Raw genomic sequence first — 18,393 nt, forward strand, 5'->3', positions numbered from 1 at the left:
AAATCCTATGGACAGAGGAGCCTGGCAGGCTACAGTCTATGGGGTCACAAAGAATTGGACACAACTTAGCAAATAAACCACCATGAATTGGAAAAAGGTGCCACTTCCTATGGTTGCATGGAGCCCTCACAGTTACACACAACTTGGTGTGAAGCAAGCTCTTTTTAAAAATTAATTAATTTCTTTTAGTTGGAGGATAATTTCTTTACAATATTATGGTGATTTTCCCCATACATTGACAAGAATCACCCTCCATCCTGAAACCCCCTCCCACGTCCGTCCCCACTCCATCCCTCTGGGTTGTCCCAGAGCACCAGCTTTGAGTGACTTACTTCATGCCTCAAACTGAAGCAAGTTAACTCTTAATGTAGGTCTTCCTGTGCTTTATAGTAGCTGCCCAACCATATGTAACCATATGCAGTGGTCCTGGTAATTACTTCCAATTAAGATATTGTATATAGCTATGCTTTGATGTTCTATTTTCTGTGACAGATCCATCATGATAATACATGAAGTATGGAAAGGAAAGCCAAAATCTCTTAGGGATCAAGCATAACATAAAAATCTCCATGGCCATAAATGAAATAAAAATATATATGAGCAAGATGAATTCATGGGTGTGCTCGCTGTACTACCAGTGTCCTGCAGTAGTGAGAAAGGGTCAGTGGAAGTAAATGTTCAGTGTGAGATGGTGGATGTGAGCCAAGTTCTCTGCATGAATATAGGAGTTTGATTGGCACTGGCCCCACCTCCCACCTGTGAAAGAAAGTGGAAAAAAATTCTAGTCACTTTCTATTTTTATGGGAATAGGAAATGGTAAGCCTGGGGACATAAGAGGAAATAAAACAGGATCACCAGCAGGATCTGAAACCGATTTTCCCTCCGCTCAGTGACTTGATATCTGCAATATCTGTAACATCACTGCCTTGCAGAAAAGACCACAATTTCATTTTAAGATCTTATCCTGAACTGGGGATTTAAGGACGAATTTCTGACCTTGCAAGAGTCTGCTTCCAGTCTCTTCTGCTTTCTGCCAGAAGTAGAGAACAGCAGATTTTACAGCTTCAGAGTCTACTATTTTGCAGCTTTAATTTCAGGACATTTGGAAAGTTCTAAATGTGGATGATATGTTGAGGGTGATAATGACATTGTATTTGTGTAGGATAAAGTTACAGTTCTTAGGAGATAACCTGATGAAGTATTTAGCATTAAGCAGGCAATGACGCCTGCAACTTCTAGATGATTTAGTAGAAAAATTATCCATCTGCATACCATCAATCTATTATCTATCTGTCATCTATGGAGAGATGGAGAAATACAATGAAATATTAACATTTGATAAATATAGATGAAGAGCATGGTTGTTTATTTCAGTATTCTATGTAGATTTGAAATTTTTCAAAATTAAATGAATAAAATGGTTTAATTTAGACTACCATGCTGTAGCTGTCGGAAGAAATGGCAACCCACTCCAGTATTCTTGCCTGGAGAATACCATGGAAAAATGAACCTGGTGTGTTACAGTCCATGGGGTCACAGAGAGTCAGACACAACTGAGCAACTGAACATACACACACCAAGGTGTTAATGCAGCAGAAGTGAGTGCCTTGTGAACCTGTTACATCCGCTCATGTAATATGCCTGTTTCAAGGACCTGCTGCAGTCCAATCTTGTGTATAATACTTCTTAATAGGAATGATGTGCACATCCAAACTTATGGATATATAGATCAGATAAACTCTAGCTTATAATAAGGCATTTTAGCTTGCATGATTATTTAGTATACCATTGTCAGCCACTGATCCTCTGTAAGGCGCAGAAATATTCCAGAAATTGATGAAGAAGGCTTTGAACACTGTGCCTTTTTCTTAGCCCATAAAGATCTAAATGAAGGTATAATTCACTGAAAATTAAACATGCTGCAAAGCGTTTTTCTTGTTAAGGATCCTAAGACTGGAAAATTTGATAATTGGGTCAAAAAAGTCACACTTTATAATATAGTACATGAAGCTTCCAGAATTTAAAGAGGTTTACCAAGGCTTTTCTAAAAATGGAGAGTACAAGGTAAAAACCTACAATGGAGAAGGAAGAGCTTCACAGAAAAAGTAAGTCACAGTGTACAGAGAGTAATTATATTCCAGTTCTCCTCCTGTAGCACATGTGTTAGGATTGGACTACCCTTGCCGGAAGAGTGGAAATGAGATGTATCCCCTTGGAGCCACTGCAGCGGCTCACCATCGTGCTGTTCTTACGCCACAGTGATGGTGAGCCTTTATCAAACTAGATCTCTGAATGATTTTCATTGACTAGTGTATGCAAGAAATGCACTTTTGTGATGTTAACACACTGGTGTTTTTGTTGTTGTTTTGTTTTTACAGCATCTTCAAGTCTCAAAGGGCTACATACAAATAAAGCTTTCAGAAACAGGAAGATATGGTAAAGGAGATGATGGTGAACATTGAAGCCATTAAAAAACAGTCAAGACTAAATACTGGTTGGAATTACAGTTAAAAAATAGAAAAATGAAATCTTGGTAATATAAAAATAAAAACGTAACTAACACATTTCATTTACAGTGTTAATATCTTAATATTTTATGATAGGAAGTGAAATAAAGTATAAATTAAAATTTAGTTAAAATGAATTTAACTTAGTCAAGAGGGTATCTCATTCTGAAAAACATTCATCTAAATCTTGGAAACTCCTTTACTTTGAATTCAGTTTCTCTTTCTTCTGTAAATTTAAGCACAATAAAACTTAAAATTTAATTAATTTTTTTCATTATAGTAGAATAATCTAGGTTTTAAATACCATGCTTTCTATCCATCTATCCACCCAACCATGCATCTGCTATCCAACTCTCCTTTTATTTGTATATTCTTCTATTTTACATAGTAATTGGAGATGCCTGAAATGCTCTTTATAGTAAGATAATTATAGTTATTTATAAGTGATAGGATTCATAGAGATATTTCCCCATATGTTTTGTACTTTCCTATCTTAGATGCCTTTTTTCTATCATTTTTTTCCAAAGCCATAAACTCATAAATCTTAAAAAATATGAACAATACAAATTTCTTGGCTTCAAGTGCCTCAAGTAACTTATTTAGGAAACATGAAATCAAAAGTTCCTATTATGTTTCAGTTCCTATCAAAATTCTTTTCTCTCAGTAATTTTAACATACTGAAAAAGAAGACTTTGAGTGAAAATAATAGGATCTGTTGGAGGGGGTTCAGAGCAATGTTTTAAACACACGTTTTAAAAACTGATAAAATACATGGAAATAATCTGAGAAGAAGAGCTTGAAAGGGGTGGCTAGAAGGGACACATTTGCTTGAAGTCACATAATAAGCCCTTGAAAATAAATAAGACCCCGTGTTCTCTTTACTTCACACCTAATTTATCAATGAATACATCCATATTTTCAAACATTGGATTCAGAAAATCGAATTATTACTAGTCTGGTGATTAAACTGCCTTATCCATCTGCTAGTATATTGTCATCATTATTTGAGCCTAGCTCAAGTGATAACAGCCATTATAAATCACTTTCATTTATTAATAATTACACTGCTTGTGTAATTCAAGCATTGATTGTATGAAATCTTTTAGAAAAAATAAAACATTGAATGAGATTTTTTTCCTGTATTAGCATTAAGACAAAATCTGAAATACAGTAAATTGAACTTGGAGGAGATTTTCAGAAATCTAATGATGTCTCCAGGTAGCAGCACTTTGGATGATGCTCTGTTGCTTGAGATTGCATCCAGTGAGATTTCTGCTCTAATGGATAGCCAAGTGCTGGTGAGCTTGCGTGTCTGTTTAATTAGTGGGATTTGTGCTACTCCTACAATAATCTTAATGCTGTTAGTGCACTCATCAAGCTTTTTAACTCACTGAGAATCTTTATTTTAGAATAAACTCTTCCTGAAGTCACAGAAGGACAATTGTGGTTATCATCTTAAGTCACAGTTTGGTGTCTGTGTCATTTATATGCTCTACTAAGAATATTCATGGGACTAAAAAAAGGATACAGTAAAGTTCTATCAGAACCTTAGTGTTTTCTTACTATACCACTGTTAAATAGAATGGAAAGCATTCTACTACAATCAGCCTTTCCAGTTTCTTATTACTATGAATTGAATACATACTTTAAGTTATTTATCCATCTAGTAAATACTATTTGAATGCCTCCTATTTATTACAAAGGCTTCTTTTGTGGCTCAGCTGGTAAAGAATCCACCTGCAATGTGGGAGACCTGGGTTTCATCCCGGGGTTGGAAAGATCCCCTGGAGAAGGGAAAGGCTACCCACGGCAGTATTCCAGCCTGGAGAATTCCATGGACTGTATAGTCCATGGGGTGGCAAACAGTCGGACATGACTGAATGACTTTTACTTCACTTCACTACTTATTACAAGGTATCCTGGAGGTGCCACTCAAAGCATTTGCCATCCAGGAATGTTCCTCCAGGTAAAAAACTGGACCATGTTTGCCACAAGTTTCCATAATATTCTGTATTTGCTTTCACAGCAATTAGGCACTCTCTTTCAGGTACTTGTTTTAAACAGTTTGTTTAAACTGTTTAAAGAGTTTAAAGAGTATAGGGTCCTATACTGTATGTGGGTGGAAACTATGTCCCATTTGTTAATGGCTCTATCCCTAGTGCCTAACACTGCAATAGACACATCATAGGCATATGTATAGATATAACTCACACAAGTACACACGGGTAAGTACAAATGCATATACACAATCACTGCACATAGACGTCCTCACACACCCACACACATACTTGTGAGAAACAACAGATAAAATATTAGGACTATTTTGTAAGAAACACAAACAAAACTCAGGAAATTATCAAGGAAAATAGCATGAGAAGGGCAGATGAATAACAGATGGAGGAGGATTTAAAAGAAAAAAATTAAAGAATAAAGAGTTTATTCTCCATGAAGAGGAGACATCCTAAGGAGATTAGCACGTTGTAGGCAGATTCCCAAATTCATATTGTGCATTGCCAAAGACTTATTTACACATCACATATTATCTACATTAGAATCTGAGTCTGGGTAAACTTCATAATCATGTTTACCAAATTAGACGTTTAATTTTTTTCCTTTACTGTCTTCAAGCACTAGTTTTAAAGAAAATGAAAAAATATAGGAAATAGAAGTGAAATTTATCACCATAAAACCCAAATGGAAATAGTGCTAAATTTTTTTCACTCCAATTTTTTAATTTGTACGACAGGCATATTTGATTCTGACTTGCTGAGATAACACTCTCTAAGGTTTAACTGGTTTTGTCTACTCTGGGTCTCAAACTATAATCTTTGTGAGTTCAAGAGATTCATTTGACCTGATTAGCCACCTCTAATAGTATTGGAAAGGGCTAGTAACATTATATTTCATGTGTATACTGAAAGGACTGAGAGCGACAAAACCAATGTTAGAAAACTATTGTTAATTTCAACATTAGTGCATACAATCAACAGTGGTCTATAAAATATTTCAGGTTTTTGTGCCTTTTCATTTTTTCCTGTTTAGGTAGACCTTTTTAGGTCAGGATGCTGGAGAAAATGTGAGTCAGATTATTAGGATCTGATGTGAAGGGTAAATCTGATGGTAACAATTTCTCTTAGATTTTTTTTCACTGGAGAATTGCTGGGTTGCCATTTCCTTCTCCAGCGGAGCTTCCCAACTCAGGGATCAAACCTGGGTCTTACGCATTCTAGGCAGATGATTTACCATCTGAGCCACTAGGGAAGTCCTCAGATTTTCCCTAGAGTTCTGTAAATTATTTCACTGGATGTAAAATTCTGGGTTGGCAGGTCACTTCTTTCAGCTCTTGAAAAATGAGTAAAAACATATATTAGCACTATTTAAAATTTAATTGTTTTCCTTTACAGGATTCAAATACTTGTTTTAAAGAAAATGGGAAAAATATAGAAAAATAGAAACAAGAATACAGTCTATTACCACGAACTCAAGTTTAAACCCACTGTAATTCAAGTTGCTTTTCACCTCTAGATAACATGTGGTTTTCTTTTTCCCCCCACTGCTTTCAAGATGTTTTCTTGTCTTTATCTTCAGAAGCTTGAATGTAATGTGTCTTATTGGATTTCTTTGGGTTTATCCTGTTTGTAGTTCACTCAGTTTTTGGGTACGTAGGTTTGTTTCTTTTGCCAGATTCAGAAATCTTTTTGCCATATTTTTTGCATACTTTTCCAGCCCCCTCCCTCTTCATTTTCTTCTTCTGGGTTTCTGATGGCACAAATGTTAGATCCTTTGTTATATTCCCACAGGTCCCTTGTGACTCTTTTCATTTTTCTTTCATTTCCTTTTTTTGGAGGGTTTATTTTCCTCTCTGTTGTCCAGATTCGCTAACTTCTAGTTTCCACATTCAAGTTTACTGATTCATCTCCCTGCTTCATCTGGTTTGAGCTCATCCATTGAGCTTTTTATTATTTCAGTCATTATATTTTTCTGTTCTGAAATTTTCATTTGGTCTTTTTTATATCTTCCATTTCTTTGCTGAGATAGTCTGTTTGCTGAGTTTTTATATTTTTCAATTGATTTAAACACATTCATAATTCCTTGTTGAAGTGATTTTATAATGGTTGCTTTCTCAGTTAATTCTAGCATCTTTATCTTCTTTTCCCTTGACATTTCCCTAGTTTTGGTTTAGTAAGTGACTTTTGATTGATATTTCGGTGTTTCTGAAACTATATTGTGAAACTCTGTGTCCTGTTTATCCTGTTTTAGACGGTTTGTTTAACATTATTCTGGCAGGGACAGCTTCCCTGGCGGCTCAGATGGTAAAAGTGTCTGGTCACAATGCGGGAGACCCGGGTTCCAACCCTGGGTCAGGAATATCCCCTGGCTAAGGAAATGGCAACCCACTCCAGTACTCTTGCCTGGAAAATTCCATGGATGGAGAAGTCTCGTAGGCTACAGTCCGTGGGGTCACGAAGAGTTGGACACGACTGAGTGACTTCACTCTCACTTGGGCAGGGACAGGAAATCTTTGGTGGCTCAGGCAGTAAAGAATCTGCCCCAAAGTCCATGGGGTTGAAAAGAATCTGACACCACTGGGCGACTAACACTCTCTTCCTGGCAGGGACAGAGGGAGAAGAGGGATCAGTGCAGTATCTTTACTTCCTGGTGAACCCAGAAGTCTTAGGTTCCCCACTCGTCGTCCAACACATGAGCAGAGTCCCTCATTATTGCTGGGCAGAGGTGGAAGTCTGGCTCCCCATGAAACCTCCGCTCACACCTCTTTGGCTGAAAGAGGTAGGAGTGCCTCATTGCTGCTCCCACGACCCTCCACTGATTCCATGGAAGGATGGCCCCATTATCTTTGGGGGCTGAAAGTGAAAGTGAAGTCACTCAGTTGTGTCCGACTCTTTGTGACCCCATGGACTGTAGCCTACCAGGCTCCTCCCTCCTTGGGATTCTCCAGGCAAGAGTACTGGAGTGGGTTGCCATTTCCTTCTCCAGGGGATCTTCCCAACCCAGGGATCGAACCCAGGTCTCATACATTCCAGGCAGACGCTTTAATCTCTGAGCCACCAGGGAAGCACCTCTTTGGGGGCTGGTGAAGTCCTAATCTCCATCCGCCCTCTTCTGATGCCATCCTAGAGGGTGGAGGGAGGTCACCTCATTGGTGCTCGGTTTTCCACTCTGCCCTTGCTGTTGCAACGAGGATGAAGCCTTCATTTTTTTCTGTGATGTGTACCTTGAGTAAAGCAGTTATTGTCTAAATGTATCTCTCTGGGCTGCCTTCCCTGCTTGTCTTGTTTAGAAAAAGCAGGGTTTTTTTTTTTTTTTTTTCCTTTTGCTTGTGTCTGTTGGCATTTCTGGGTTGCTGATTTCTTCAGCTCCGACTCTGCAATATATGAGGCAAAAAGAAAACTCCTGAAACTCACCATCGTGTCATTCTTTGGGTCCCAAGTTCCCCAGCTATTCTGCCTATTTCTGTCCGTTTTTGGAGTCTTCCTATGTTTGCTTTATAGAACAATGCCAGGGTTTTGGCTGTATGTGGGGGGAGAAGTAAGGAAAAGCATATCTACTTAATCTTCTCACATGATGAATTTTGAGAAAACAAATTTTGAGGAAATGACAGGATGAATTTGTCAAAAATCAGAAATCTGAAAGTTACTCAATAGTGGTCTTCCAGTCCATTCAAACTCCATACAGAGATTGGTAACCATTGCATTCTTTTTCATTAGTTTTTATTAATGATAAAAAAACAGATTGAGAATCACAGATTAGGTCATAATAACAATCGTCTGACGAATTTCTTTAAGAGAAATTTCTTGAGTAGTTTTTCTAGGAGGAGTTCTTTAAAACAGAACAGATTTTTGTTGGATTCTGCTGACAGTGTTGTGACTCAAGGAGTCTTAAGAGATATCTTTCAACTCTTTATATAGACAATAATATGGCTCCTAACATGTTATGAATGTTATATAAGCATTTAGTTGTTTCACTAAAAGTCTTCTATGTAGGTTGCATTTCCTTTGAAAGTAATAGTCTGAAGTCAATTTTGAGCTTTTATTTCCTTATGTTTCTATCAAAGGGTAAATCATTCCAGCTCTAGAATAGAAATGCTTAGTCTCCTGAGATTACTCTGCTGAACAGCCAAAGGAATAATTGTTTGGCTACATGAATTTCAACATTTTTTTTAGCAAAGTCATAGATATCCAGTTGTAAATTCTGGCAATTTGGAATGTTGGGTCAATATGAGGAATATCCAAGGGGACTCTGAAACGTTCATGATATTACTAGGTTACGGAAGTAAACAGAATGGGCATAGTTTTTCAATAGTCAAAACAAAGTATGATCTATGTAACATATTTTGTATCATAAGTTATACAAGTGTAATACAAAACAGGTGACTAATATTGCTTAACTATTTAAGTGTGCCATATGTGATCAAATATAGCCAAATGGTAATTTAATTATTGCAATGAAAATACAGATACATTCCAACATTTTAAAAATAGCTGATTTACTGTGTTGTGAACTTTGAGGCTATACATGTGATTGTGTATGGTGAGGAACTTTACAGTTTATTATATAGAATCAGTTATAAAAAAGTAGATGAATATTCAGATCTTCTGGGAAGGAACTGTTGTGCTTTTTATGTGAGGAGATCAGTCATGCAAAAAAATATTTCCAAGAAATACTTTCTGCTGTGATGAGCTGAACATTTGTACTATTTAACTGAGCTCCTGAGAATACGAGGCTCATGCATGAGATCTAACCTTTGGTGCACCTTGAGCTGCTGTTTTACTTGGTGGCTGTGGAATGGATCCCTATCTGAGACTGTCCCTTAGATAATGGAGCTTGTGAAATCCAGATGAGAAATAAATTTGCATAACTGGAAAATCTAAACTATTTATCCTGATATTGGATCAGTAACATTACTTTTCTTTACTATGGAGAAAATTTAAATAAATTAAATGGAGTAAATTAAATAAATAAATTAATTAAATTTATAAATTAAATGAAACATATATAAGTGATAACTATCATGAGAGAATTATTAAAGTTCTTGGTCCTGACCTGTTTAGGGCATCTGCTCACAGAACATATCAACGTCTCTGGGATACACTGTTAGCTTGAATTGGTATCCAAAATTGTCATATTTTCTTTCTTAAAGACTTATTCCAGTACCAACATGTGTATTTTCACTTTACCAAGTCTGCTTGGCCTCAACAATGTGTATAGTTAAGTGAACAAGGCCAGTGCGAAAGGCTACATTCTTACAATTTTGATGGTATGACACACTGTATAAGGCAGTACTCCAGGCCAGTAAATATTAATAGATCAGTGGCTGGCAGAAGTTCAGGTGAAATAACAAGAGGGATGAAGAGGTGAAACACAGATTTTCAGAGCAGTGAAACTCTTCTGAAAGATATTTTAATGGTAGACATGTGACATTATGCATTTGTCAAAATACCACAGAACAGTATAACACACACACACACACACACACACACACACACCAATGTAAACTGTCTTTCCATAAAAATGTATGAATGTTGGTTTATCAATGGTAACAAATGTACCACAATAGAAGAGGAAACTGTTTAGAGGAGAGAAGATACATAGGAACTCTCTGCTCACCTTTTCTGTACACCTAAGACTGTTCTGAAAAATAAAGTTGATTTCTTTAAAAACCGCTGAAGTTGTAGAGCAGTATATAATATGCAAACTTTTAATTAAATTTCCTACTCTGAGATGTGCCCATCCCCTCCGTTTCAACCTTGTCTGTCTGGTATCTTAGTCTCAGGAGTGAAAGTCCTCCCCACCCCATGTACAAACAGTAGGTGAACAGAGGCTAAGCGCTCTGGCTTTTTTTTTTTTTTGAAACAGATTCTTTAACCACTCTCTTGATTTTCTGTCTCAACAGTCTGACTTCTGCAGACCTTGAGCCTAAGTCTGTCATTGCTCTAGATTTACTCATTGCTGCTCAGTATTCTCCTGTCCAGGCAGCTCAGTTGAAACTTTCTCTATTCTGCTAATTTACTCACTATACTATGTTTCTCATCTTCAAAAATTTGTTGTAATATCTATTCTGATACTGTCTCCTTTTTTCCTTGCTAGTCTAAACATTCATAAATTGCTTCACCTTTTTTTTTTTTTTTTTTAAGTAAAGCTTCAGGAGTGAGAGGAAAAAGCACATATAGCCAAACAACTCTGTTTAATTAAAAGTAAAGGTGGCTTTCTGTTTCTCTTTCTTGGCTTTCCCATCTTTCTCTTTCTCTGGACACAATCACTCTTATTAAGTAAAGTTAAATATAATTTTTGCCAATATATTGCACAATGATATGAACTACTTTAAAGTTAATAATAACTGTTTTGGGCAATGAATTAACTTGATGGGATCACGAGATAACATTTGATGTAATTATTTAATTAATGAAAATGAAGTATTGCAATATTGAGGGACTTGAATACATACTGAAGGATACTATGGATAAGAACTATGGCTCAAAGCGAGCTCAGAGCAATTCACATTTCAAATAATGAAATGATGAATTTTCATTGCTTCCCGCCCCGCCCCCCCCCCCCCCCCCCCCCCGCCTTTTTTTGCTTCTCTAAGCTTTGCATCCTGATTGAAGCAAAGACATCTGTCTTTTCCCAGATAACAAGAACTTGGTTGCTGTGGCAACATATTGACTAGGGAACTTAAAATAAAGGTGGCTCAATTCCAGATCACTTTTTTTTTTCTCCTTCACAAAAACAGCACACATTGGCTCAAAAGCTCTACTAGAATCTTTATAATCAATAAACCTGTTGTTTGCTGAAGGTTTGTATCCCCAAACTTGCATTTTAAGCAGGTTAGAAGTGTACATTTGGTTTTTATATAATTTTAAACTGTGAAATACTGCACTGCATCCGTTTATACAAATTTTTCTTCCTCTTCCCTTCCTTTCTTTCTTCTTTCCTTCCTTCATTCTTTTCTTCCTTTTCTCCTCTCTTTTTTCTTCATTTCTTTCTCTCTCTCTAGTTTAAAAAATGGGATGGTAGGGACCCAAGTGCATGTAAGAGGAGGGGTAAAGGCAGTGAAAGAAACTCTTCAAAGGCCTTTGCAAAAGCAGCGCCTGGTTGCTAGGGCTTGGAAAGATTGTTATTTGTAGCTAACACAGTTATCCCAAATTGCACTCAGCCTTAGAAGAAAACAAGTTCCACATTTTTAAAGAGAGGCATGGATTGACACTGCCAACATATGAAAATAATCTTTTGACACTTTGAGATGCATATCTATTTGTGCATTAAAATTTCTAAATTGCTGAGTGGGAGAATTATTGTTGAACTCTTAAATGGAGGAAATAGATTTTTAAAAATTCATATATTTAAAAATATTTGAATTTTTATAGTATTTATTTGTAAATTTCATCTTTTGAGTCCTGTTGTAAAGTTGAGTTCATCAGCAACCAACCTGCATGGCAGGAAAATAAATGTGATGCTACCTTAGTTTTATTTATTTTTTTCCAATCCTAGAGCCTAGTAATTCATTTCTTTTCCATGTACTTAACAAAGTAACACAAAGTAAATGATATTTGAGAGATGGTCTGTATATATGAACTTATTTAATATAAGGTTATTTAAATTAATTAAATATTACTCCAAAATTTCCTATAATAACAGGCCAAGGTAATTTACATGGGATTGGTAATTTTAACAAATAATAAATTCAGTAAGTAAAGGAAATAAAAGTGATGTTATCTCTATTAACTGTTGGTTATATGATTTGAGATAGATATTTAGTTTTCAAAGCTATTTAAGCAACAATTAGAACCATACATGGAACAATGGATTGGTTCCAAATTGGGAAAGGAGTACGTCAAGGCTGTATATTGTCACCCTGCATATTTAACTTATATACAGTGTACATCATGTGAAATACCAGGCTGGATGACTCACAAGCTGGAGTCAAGATTGCAGGAAAAAATATCAACAACCTCAGATATGCAGATGATACCACCTTAATGACAAAAAATGAAGAGGAACTAAAGAGCCCTTTGATGAAGGTGGAAGAGGAGAGTAAAACTCAACATCCATTATTTTGAAAGTATTTTTGATATTGCAAATCCCCTAAAAGGATCTTGGAGACTTTCAAGGGTCCACAGATCACATTCTGAGAATTGCTATTTTAGAAAACTACCCTGCTGTTATAAAGACTGAATACTAATACTTTCCTTAAGTTCATTAATAGAAACGAAAAGAAGAACTAGAATAATTTGGAAAAACATCAACAAAAATATTCAACTACCATAGTCACCAATGCAGAAGCCTCTTGAAAGAATTGTATCTTTTACTATTTGAACAACATCTTAGGTATGCAGTAAATAATAATAATAATAATAATAATAATAATGAAAGTTAAAAAAAAGTCAACATCCAAAAAATTAAGACTATGGCATCTGGTCCCATCATTTCATTGCAAATAGATGGGGAAAAAGTGGAAACAGTGATAGATTTTTATGTTCTTGGGCTCTAAAAGCATTGCGGATGGTGATTACATGCTTGCTCCTTGGAAGAGAAGTTATTTCAGATCTAGATAGCATCTTAAAAAGTGGAGACATCACTTTGCTGAAAAAGTCCTGTATAGTCAAAGCTATGGTTTTTCCAGTAGCCATGTACGGATGTGCGAGTTGGACCGTAACAAAGGCTGAGTGCTGAAGGATTGATGCTTTCAAACTGTGGTGATGGAAAAGACTTTTGAGAGTTCGTTAGACAGAAAGGAGATCAAACCAGTCAATCCGAAAGGAAATCAACCCTGAATAGTCATTGGAAGGATTGATGCTGAAGCTGAAGCTCCAATATTTAGACCATCTGATGAAAAGTGCTGACTTATTGGAAAAGACTGAGATGATGGGAAAGACTGAAGGCAGGAAAAGAAGAGAATGACAGAGGATGAGATGGTTGGATGGCATCACCAACTCAATGGACATGAATTTGTGCAGACTCTGAGAGATGCTGAAGGACAGGGAAGCCTGGCATACTGTAGTCCATGGGGTTGTAAAGAGTTGGACATGACTTAGAGACTGAACAACAACAAGATATTCAGTTTTCAAAGGTATTTATGGGCCTGGAATAATATAGATAAATGATTTTTTGAGAGCATATAAATATAAAAAAGTAATATTTTGGAGTAATGATCAAATGCTAACCTTTCTTTTCCCATCTCTCTGGTAAGGATGTAGGTTATTATAATGCAGTCAAGTATGATATTTACTTGATTAGAGATTTTTAAAATAGAGAAGATTGGAAACATAATTTCCCTTCATACATGAGAATTTATAGGACACTGAGTTTACAGATTTGATCTCAAAATGTTATAATTCTTTTTTTCCCCATGAAGCCTCCTATGAGTATGAGTAATGACAGCAAAAGAAAATTTCTTCCATGCAAAGCTTAATGGATATAACAAGAAGGTGCTTATTAATATATTAATTTCCTTAGACGGTTCTATCATCTAAAGAGTGAAGTATATATCTTTCAATACTAGGGATCCCCTGCTGATCGAGAGAGTTTGTAAGGAAGATAGAAGAGACTGATTGGTCATCTCCAGCTTTGACTTGTATACTTACTGCCTCCGATTTATCTTCCTCCTAGGGCTCTATCTTGCAGGTCCACCATCCTGTTTCTTTCTACAGGTTATGACACTCAAGGGATCTAGCTTTATTTCTTTGATATTCACCTCACACTATAAATATCCTCTTAGTCTTCTGATTTTATTTTCTTGATACTTTATGTTATTAGAACTTCCCTAATGGCTCTCTGGTAAAGAATCTGCTTGCCAGTGCAGAAGACGTGGGTTTGATCCCTGGGTTGGGAAGATTCCCTGGAGAAGGAAATGGCAACCCACTCCAGTATTCTTGCCTGGGAAATCCCCTGGACAGAGGAGCCTGGCAGGCTACAGTCCACGGAGTCACGAAAGAGTCAGACACGACTTATCAACTGAACAACAACAAAAACTGGACCCCTAGCCCAGTATAAATAATTTCCTCCTGCTCACATATCTCAGTGAGTAAGTCTTTCTGACTTATCTCTCCAGAAGACTTCAGGAAATTCTTTTCATGAGTCTGGTTCCTGATCCAACAACATAAAGTATCAAGAAAATAAAAGGGGTCCAGAGGTAAGAAATATTGAAAAGGTATTTAGCTCATTCTGAAGGGACAGTTTTGAATGCTGGATACTATGCTAAGTATGTGTCCTTCCTAGGGAAGGACCAATCCAAGAGATGAGTAGTACATCTGTATAAGACAAGAGAAAAGATACTACATCCATTTGTGAACTACCCCAGAGCAGCACTGGATCTCAGATTTCAAAATATATCTAGTTAAGATAATTCAAAATGTTGCACAGGAATGGGGGTAGATGCTCGCAAATAAGACAGAGAACTCAGAAACAGGCTAACACACATGCAGAATCTTGATATCTCAGAGAGGAAAATTAAAACTGGATAGAAGATGGGTTATTAACAAACAAATAGTGCTAGTACAATTGCCCATCCATAAGAAAGACAGTAAAACTGTATCCCTGCTCAATACTATGCAAACAATAAAGTTCTATTTAGTATACATGATTAAAAAATGGGATAAAAATATGGGTACATCTGTGTATCTTCCTGAAATTCCAAATAAAATACAAGAATGCAATATTGATAAGAGGCTGAAGAGGAATTAAAAATCAATAAAGTGAAAGAAAATGAAGTCACTCAGTCATGTCCAACTCTTTGCAACCCTGTGGACTGCAACCTATCAGGCTCCTCTGTCTGTGGGATTTTCCAGGCAAGGGCACTGGAGTGGGTTGCCATTTCCTTCTGTAGGGGATCTTCCCAACCCAGGGATTGAACCCAGGTCTCCCAAATTGCAGGCAGACACTTTACCATCCGAACCACCAGGGAAGCAAAAAATCAATAGTAAGGTATAATTCCCATGGCATATATAATAAAAAATAATTTTCCATTAGTTTCATGGTAACACATGTAGAGATAAAGAAGTCTGGAAATACAAGTTCTTTCAACATATTTAGAAGAAGAAATGACATCTTAAAATGAAAAAAATATAGCTGTAATGACAGGTTTGCACTTCCCTGGAAGCTCAGACAGTAAAGAATCTGCCTGCAATGCAGGAGACCCGGGGTTTGATTCCTGGATCGGGAAGATCCCCTGGAGAAGGGAATGGCAACCCACTCCAGTATTCTTGCTTGGAGAGTCCTATGGACAGAGGAGGTTGGTGGGCTACAATTCATGGGGTCACAAAGAGTTGGACACAGCTGAGTGACTGACACTTTCACTCAGTGAGAGGTTTCATATTTATTCTTCAGTGCTAATGAGTATATAGAAAATGAAACAATAAAGAATCTGAAAATGTCAAATCATAAAATCAATAGGCAGTATTATATATATACAGTGATGAAGAATGAGTAAATAAGTATTGCTATGTAAAAATTATTTATCTCTTACTTCTTTAAAAATATATTAAATTGGCCCTATATTGATCTCTCCTTGAAAACTTCAATGAATTTTACTAGATGCAGGCTACAATGCCTCAGCATTGGCTATTATCACTTGAAATTAAGTAAAATAAAATTAAGCACATACATACCAAGACTTAAGCATCTTAAAATAAAGAATAATACTTTTTTAAAAAATCTAAAATAAAGAAAAAAGCAAAATCACATTATCTAGAATATAATGGAAAAAGTGAGCACGATTTTGAGCTTATAATTTTTGAGTGATTATTCAATATTACTAATCTCAGCATAATTTATTTTAGGACAAATCAAAATAGATCAATGTGGTCATATTACCAGAAACTGAAACAGAATTTGGTAAAACTCACCAGCTTTTCTGAATTAAAAAAAAAAAAAGTCTATGTAAATCAAAATGGAATAGAACATAAATATTACATAAAGATGACTAGAAACCAATAGAATTAGCATAATCAATATTAATGTATATAGCCACTTAGACTGGGATTTAAAGCTATAAAGTTAGGATTAAGAGATACAAGTTGAAAGTGAAAGTGAAAGCTCAGTTGTGTCCCACTCTTTGAGACGCCATGGACTATACAGTCCATGGAATTCTCCAGGTCAGAATACTGGAGTGGGTAGACTTTCCCTTCTCCAGAGGATCTTCCTGCCAGGGATTGAACCCAGATCTTGTGCATTGCAGGAAGATTCTTTACCAGCTGAGCCACAAAGAAAGTGCAGAGATACAAGTTACTATGTCTAAAATAGATACACAAACAAAGATATACTATATAGCACAGGGAGTTATAGCCATTATCCTGTAATAAATTTTAATGCAGTATAATGTGTAAAATCACTATGCTATACTCCTTAACTAGCCAATCTAATCACATGGACCACAGCCTTGTCTAACTCAGTGAAACTAAGCCATGCCATGTAGGGCCACCTAAGACGGCCGGGTCATGGTGGAGAGTTCTGACAAAATGTGGTCCACTGGAGAAGGGAATGGCAAACCACTTCAGTATTCTTGCCTTGAGAACCCCATGAACAGTACGAAAAGGCAAAAAGATAGGACACTGAAAGAAGAACGCCCCAGGTCGGTAGATGCCAAATATGCTACTGGAGATCAGTGGAGAAATAACTCCACAAAGGATGAGTGGATGGAGCCAAAGTAAAAACAACACCCAGTTGTGGATGTGACTGGTGACAGAAACAAGGTCTGATGCTGATTGCCTAGGAACCTGGAATGTTAGGTCCATGAATCAAGGCAAATTGGAAGTGGTCAAACAGGAGATGGCAAGAGTGAATGTCGAAATTTTAGGAATCAGCGAACTAAAATCAACTGGAATGGGGGAATTTAACTCAGATGACCATTATATCTATTACTGTGGGCAGGAATCCCTCAGAAGAAATGGAGTAGCCATCATGGTCAACAAAAGAGTCCTAAATGCAGTACTTGGATGTAGTCTCAAAAATGATAGAATGACCTCTGTTCATTTCCAAGGCAAACCATTCAATATCACAGTAATCCAAGTCTATGCCCCAACCAGTAACAATGAAGAAGCTGAAATTAAACGGCTCTATGAAGACCTAAAAGACCTTTTAGAACACCCCTAAAAGATGTCCTTTTCATTATAGGGGACTGGAATGCAAAAGAAGAAAGTCAAGAAACACCTGGAATAACAGGCAAATTTATCATTGGAAGACAATGAAGCAGGGCAAAGACTAATAGAGTTTTGCCAAGAGAACGTACTAGTCATAGCAAACACCCTCTTCCAGCAACACAAGAGAAGACTCTACACATGGACATCACCAGATGGTCAACACCAAAATCAGATTGATTATATTCTTTGCAGCCAAAGATGCAGAATCTCTATATAGTCAGCAAAAACAAGACCGGAACTTGATCTGACTGTGGCTCAGATCATGAACTCCTTATTGCCAAATTCAGACTTAAATTGAAGAAAGTGGGGGAAACAACTAGACCATTCAGGTATGACCTAAATCAAATCCCTTATGATTATACAGTGGAAGTATGAAGTAGATTTAAGGGACTAGATCTGATAGACAGATTACCTGATTAACTATGAATGGAGGTGATCAACATCATCCCCAAGAAAAAGAAATACAAAAAAGAAAAATGGCTGTCTGAGGAGGCCTTACAAATAGCCGTGAAAAGAAGAAAAGCCAAAAGCAAAGGAGAAAAGGAAAGATATACCCATTTGAATGCAGAGTTCCAAAGAATAGCAAGGAGAGATAAGAAAGACTTCCTCAGTGATCAGTGCAAAGAAATAGAGGAAAATAATAGAATGGGAAAGACTAGAGATCTCTTCAAGAAAATTAGAAACCAAGGGGATATTTCATGCAAAGATGGGGTCAATAAAGGACAGAAATGGTA

This window comes from Budorcas taxicolor, chromosome 12 (assembly GCF_023091745.1).
Source record: "Budorcas taxicolor isolate Tak-1 chromosome 12, Takin1.1, whole genome shotgun sequence".
Classification (NCBI taxonomy): domain Eukaryota; kingdom Metazoa; phylum Chordata; class Mammalia; order Artiodactyla; family Bovidae; genus Budorcas; species Budorcas taxicolor.